The following is a 6,000-nucleotide window of genomic DNA, read 5'->3' on the forward strand; positions in this document are numbered from 1 at the left end:
CTATTTGAGAGTACAATTCAGGGAAATGAACCCATGTACTCTGCCCATGACCCATGGCCCCTGGGAAGCATTTCTCTGACAATCTGATCTTCAGGTATTCTGAAACTCTGTTATTAGGTATATATTGGGAAATGAAATTTACAACAGAGGACTTTTATTTCTCCATTCATACTGTTGTAATTGTTCAGGACTTTCATTTCTCCATTTATACTATTGTAATCATACATTTTACTTCTATGTGTTATAAAAACCCAAATGTGTTGTTATTATTTTTTATTTAAAGTCAGTTAGCTTTCAAAGATATTATTATAATACGAAAAAGAAAGTCTTTTATATTTGCCCACGTAGTTCCTACTTCTGAACATCTTCCAGACTTCATCTAGTATCACTTTCCTTCTGCCTGAAAGATAGTCTTTGGCATTTCTTGTAGGAAAATTATGGTAGTGAGGAATCATTTTAGTCTTTCTATGACTAAAAAAAGTTTTTATTTTATCTTTGTTTTTGGAAGATATTTTGGAAGATATTTAGGGCAAAAACCTTGACACGGTTTTTTCTTTCAGTGTTTTAAAACATGTTGCTCCACTCTTCTAACTTGCATTGTTCCAGATGAGAAATCTGCTGTTATTCTTATCTTTGTTTCCCTGTACACAGTGTGTCTTATTTTCTCTGACCACTTTTGGAATTTTCTCTTTATCACTGGTTTTGAGCAGTTTGATTATGATGTAGTTTGGTGTAATTTTTCTCACATTTCTTTTGCTTCAGATTTGCTGAAATTCTTGGATCTGTGGGTTTAGAATTTTCATCAAATTTAGAAACTTTGGAGCCATTGTTTCTTCCTCTATCCTGTCTCATTCCCTCCAATTACATTTATATTTTACCACTTCAAGTTGTCCCAAAGTTAGTTGATGTGCATTTCCCCTCAGTCTGTTTCATTTTAATTAGTTACTATTGCTTTGTCTTCAAGTCCATGAATTTTTTCTCTTTGATGTACAATTGGTTGGTTGTCCTATCCAGTGTATTTCTTCACACATTGTACTTTTTTTATGTACTTAATATGTTCCATATTCCTTCTAGCTTCTTGAACATATGGAATACAATTATAACTGTTTAAATACCCTTTTCTAGTAATTTTATCATCTGTGCTATTTCTGCATCTGTTTTGATTGATTGATAAATTTTTCATCATGTTCACATTTTACTCCTCCTTTGTATGGCTGGTAATTTTTGAGTGGATGCCAGACATTAAGAATTTTACTATATTGAGTGCTGGATATTTTTGACATTTTATAAATATTCTTGAACTGTGTTCTGGTATGCAGTAAGTTACTTAAAAATAGTTTAATCCTTTCATGTGTTGATTTTCAGCTTTTTTAGTTCAAAGAAGTATTTAGTTTAGGGCTAATTTTTCCCCACTTACCTCTGACACACTAAATCAACCAAAATACTTCTGAATACTACATATTAGTCCCAGTGAATTATGTGGTTTTCCATTCTGGCTGGTGGTAAAAGAAACTGGACCCCACAGGAGTCCTAGAGATTGTTCATACTAATATTTTTTAATTTGTCTTCCCAAAGCCTCAAGCAATTTCCTCACAAACATATGCTGATCAGTCACAACTGAAGACTCATGGGAGGCTCACTGGAGACGTCCCGATCTCCCGTCCATGAAGCTCTCTCCTCTCAGGTACTCTGCCCTGGGAGCTCCAGATGCCCTGACCTCTCTGGGTCCCCACCTCTGTATCTTCAACTCAGGAAGACCTCTGGGCAATACCTGGGTTTCCCTTTTCTGCACCACAGCCTGAAAACTCTCTCCAGGCAGTAAGCTGAAGGCAATTACAGCATTTACCTGGTTTCTTTCCCTTTCCTCAGAGATCACTGTCCTTCATTGCTTGATACCTAAAATCTTGAAAACCATTATTTGTTTTTTTCCTGCTTTTTTTTCTCAGTCGTTTTAAGCAAGAGGGTTAGTCTGGTTTGTGTTACTTTACCTTGGACAGAAGTGGAAATCCTGATATCTGGTCTTGACTCATGGATGAAGTCATACATCTAATTTCAATTCCAGAAGAAAGTGGTTCAACACGTTTCGTGCTCAGTTGCAGTGGTCTTCTTATTGTCTGTGTTTTTTGGTTGCTTATGGCCCCCTCTCATGTTAAGTCTGGCCCTTTTACTCTTTTTCACTGCTTTCTTACTTTTCTCCTCTTCTCTCTCTGTTCCCTCCTACCTTTTTACCCCCTTCTTGTCTTTTTCTTCCACCCTCTCAAACGTGAAGCAAACATTGCCAGCCACTAGGTGACAGGTTCCAAATTAGGCTCTTGGGAGTCAAAGATGAGTAAGACAAGATTCTGGCCCTCAATGAGCATTTAATGTTCTGTTTTATGTGTGTCTTTTTAAAAATCAGTCTGGAATAAATTAGGAAAAAAAACCCCACCACTATCATTCAGCTTAGTGCGATAGAAAGAATACATACTTTGGAATGAGATTATGGGACTTCAATATTATTTCACTTTAAGCAAATCCCTTGACTCTGTTTCTTTAGCCAAAAATGATAACTCATTCTTCACAAAATTGAAGGAAGGACTGATTGAGAGAATGTATGGGAAACACTCTTCACAGAGTCCGGCATTATAGTAGGTATTCAACAAATAAAGTGATTCCTTTTCCAAGTCCCTCTTTCCCAAGAACCCAACGCCCTTCATAAACCAATGATCTTCAATTACGTCATGTTATATAAACTGCAAAACGTCATACAGGTCACAATTCCTGACTGATCCCATCATCAGTGAGTCTAAGTCATACATACTCTAAGTGCTTGAGCAGAAAAATTAAATGAACAGAGAATTAAAAGGTAAAATCTGCCCTCTTGTCCCTCAGTGTTACCTTTCTTGGCCCTCACATGGTGTGACACCATTACCATGACTCATGACTTGATTGCAGGAATGGAACTGAAAAACAGCAGCTGGAAGACATTAGAGTCCTGCGTCCTTAACAGCGACCTGGTGATCACAGAGCATTTATGTCATTATTAGTTTCATTTAAGGCTACTATTGCATGAAATAGGGAATGGGACAGGAAAGATTCTAACCTAAAGCATGAAAAGTGCCCCAAGTTAAGATGCATTTTTGTTTACTTTGGAGAAACTGACGCTATGCTAACCTTTTATAGAGAGAGAAGCCAATCAGGCAGCCGCCCAGGACAAGCTACGAGACCAAAAGATCATATGAAGATAGGGATTAAAACACTGCCGAGGCATCCCAAAGATAAACGCTGACACCAAAGTCATAGTCGGCCTGCCCCAGTTCCTCCTCGCTCCCCATCCTTCCATCTCTGCTCCTCTCCCTTTCCCCAATGGGCCACCTGCCCTGGCGCCTTTACACCTTTGCCCTTGCTATTTCCTCTGCTTGGAGCTCTCTTACCCCTTCTTCAGAAGCCCAGCCCTGGTTCCCCCTTCAGTACGCAGGTGTAGAGCTACCTCTCCAGGAAACTTTTCCTGACCACCGCCCCCCAACTTTCGCACTCCAGGCTCCATTCAGACTTTCCAAAGCTGCAGCCATTGTAAAGTAGAGAAGGAAAGAATAGGCATAGGTCATTAAGGCAAATGTATCCAAGAGTTTAGGTCAGCTCATATGGAAATGTGGAATGATATTGGTTGAGATGCCAATCCTAAAAGGATTCTGGACCACAGAGAGATTTTCCCGTAGGATCAGAGTCTAGTCTATATTTAGCAGCCTCACAATGGTGGAGTGGCTGAAACAAAATCAGTGTTTGAAATGCTGGGTGTGGAGACACACACAGGCAAAATACTACAGTTATGCATAATAAAGTGGCCCCTGCTGAGTGCCATACATATGCCAAGCCCAGCAAAATCTCCCTTAACAACCTCCTTTAATAGGCACTACCTCATCTCTGTTCCCTGCTTTTATGACAGGTCAAATAAAACTACCAGAAAACTACATGGCAATGTTACAAAGATCGTCACGATTAAGAAGCTGTTTTTCTTTTTGTTCTAGGGTGGGGGGTGCAGAGATCTCTCACTGCAGGAAAATAGAGCCCATATGATTTGGTGTAAATTCATACATTTGCACACACTCACTGCATACAAATGCAAGAGAGAAGAGCTGTGGGCACGAGCTCACTGTGCAGACAAATCATTTGCACATCCAATTAGGTGAGAGGAGAATCAGAAAATCCAATTACTTCATCTCAGGTATCCAAAGTTGTTACTTCCGCCCAAACCTGTTTCCAGGATAAAGACCACCTGGATCATATCCAGTCCAACACTGGGATGTATGCCCTTAGTTACTGGGCAGTTTGCATCGACAGCTCATTGTTCAACATTGTAATCTTTTTGATGATGTAGCTTTTCTCCCTTCAAGTACATAAGAGGTATTAAGTTTAGCTTTTTTCTCAGAAAAAAATAACTGGCTGAGAATGAGTCATCTTTTTGTTACAATAATTTTCAGGTGGGATTTTAAAGCATTTTTTTCTCCAAGTGATTGCTACCAATCATCCTAATTGGTTTATAATTGTGTTAATGTGGCTGAACCAACTAAGCAATAAACAAGTAGATCACAGTATTTTTAAAATCTTAACAAATCCAGCAAATGGCCCTTACACTATTAGTCATAAAACTGGATGGAAGCCTGACTCACGTACACAGTAGTTTATTCAGCTCCTACTTCCATGCTACTTGCTTTCTCTCTTAAACAGCTCTCCGCCTTACGTGGCAGTCAAATGTGGCAACCTGTCTTTTATGACCAAGACAAAGGCCCACAGAGGCCTGTTGCTTCTCCATCATCTCATTTAATGCACTTGATGGCCAGTGGAAACCACAGTGACTTCAGGACCAAATCTCTCACCGAAAAGACTCAGTATTGGTGAAATGAAAAGCATATCTCCAGTGTCCAGTCCAGGGCCTAATACAGTGTAGTTCAGAAGAGAGATTAATTGAATAAAGGCATAAATTAATAAACATATATAATTTATAAAATAAACTAACACCATGTGCCAGAGAAATTTACTGCTGAAGGCCTTTTCTCAGGGTCTTTCTGCTTTGCTGTCATGAAAACAACATCCCTCCCCAAAATGTTAAAAGACTATTTCAACATCTAAGACATCTATCAATGCAATATACCACTGAAGAAAAATCATATCATCTCAACAGATACAGAAAAGCATCTCATGTCACTGGAAACAGAGAGGAACTTCTTTAAACTGATAACAAGTACATACAGAAACCTTTAGCAAATATTATAATTAGTGGGAAAACTACAGACATTTCCTTTTGATTGGAAGCAAGACAAGAATTCCCATTATTACTGCTACTACTTAACATAGTGCTAGGGGGACTGGCTCATATTTGAAGAAATGATATCAGTAAATGTACAGGGATAAAGAAGCTAACTGTTGTTATATGCATGCAAAATATTCCTTATCAATAAGATGTAATAGCATCAACAGATAAACTATTAGAATCACAAAGATTGTTCAGGAAGCTTGCTAAACACAAAATCACATACAAAAAAATTAATGGCATTTGTCTATACTCACAACAAACAATCAGAAAATACAACTTTAAGCAAAAGTCACAATGGCTGCAAAAAACTATAAAATACCTGGGAATTTACTCAAGGACTACACAAAAATTCTATGAAGAATATTTTAGAACTCCAACAAGCACTACGAAAGAATATCTGAATAAATGGAGCCCACTTCTCTTCTCTCTAGACAACTCCAGGTGAAGGATATAGCACTATTGAACCAGGTCCTGCTGATAGGAACATGAAATGGGTTAGCCATTGTGGGAAGCCATCATACTAACGAGAGCTATGTCTTCCGATGCAGGAATGTTGCTCTTTGGCATATATATTCCAGAGATCTTTACACAAGTCCAGGTGGAATCTCCATTACAGCATTGTTTGGGACATGGAGAGTTAAAGGTAATCTAGGTGTCCATTCAGGGGGGGATTGAAAAGCATAGTATGGCAGACAGAATCCTCTACA

General features: G+C 38.6%; 1 long non-coding RNA gene across 1 annotated transcript in view; it reads left to right on the forward strand.

The window, feature by feature from the left end:
* LOC140847245 (uncharacterized) overlaps window positions 1-1,906 on the forward strand; it is a 44,993-nt gene extending 43,087 nt beyond the window's left edge. Inside the window, exon 4 of the long non-coding RNA XR_012127050.1 lies at window positions 1,576-1,906. This is a non-coding gene — a long non-coding RNA (uncharacterized lncRNA). The remainder of the gene's footprint in view (window positions 1-1,575) is intronic.
* The last annotated feature ends 4,094 nt before the right edge of the window (window positions 1,907-6,000 follow it).

This window comes from Manis javanica, chromosome 18 (genome assembly GCF_040802235.1).
Source record: "Manis javanica isolate MJ-LG chromosome 18, MJ_LKY, whole genome shotgun sequence".
Classification (NCBI taxonomy): Eukaryota; Metazoa; Chordata; class Mammalia; order Pholidota; family Manidae; genus Manis; species Manis javanica.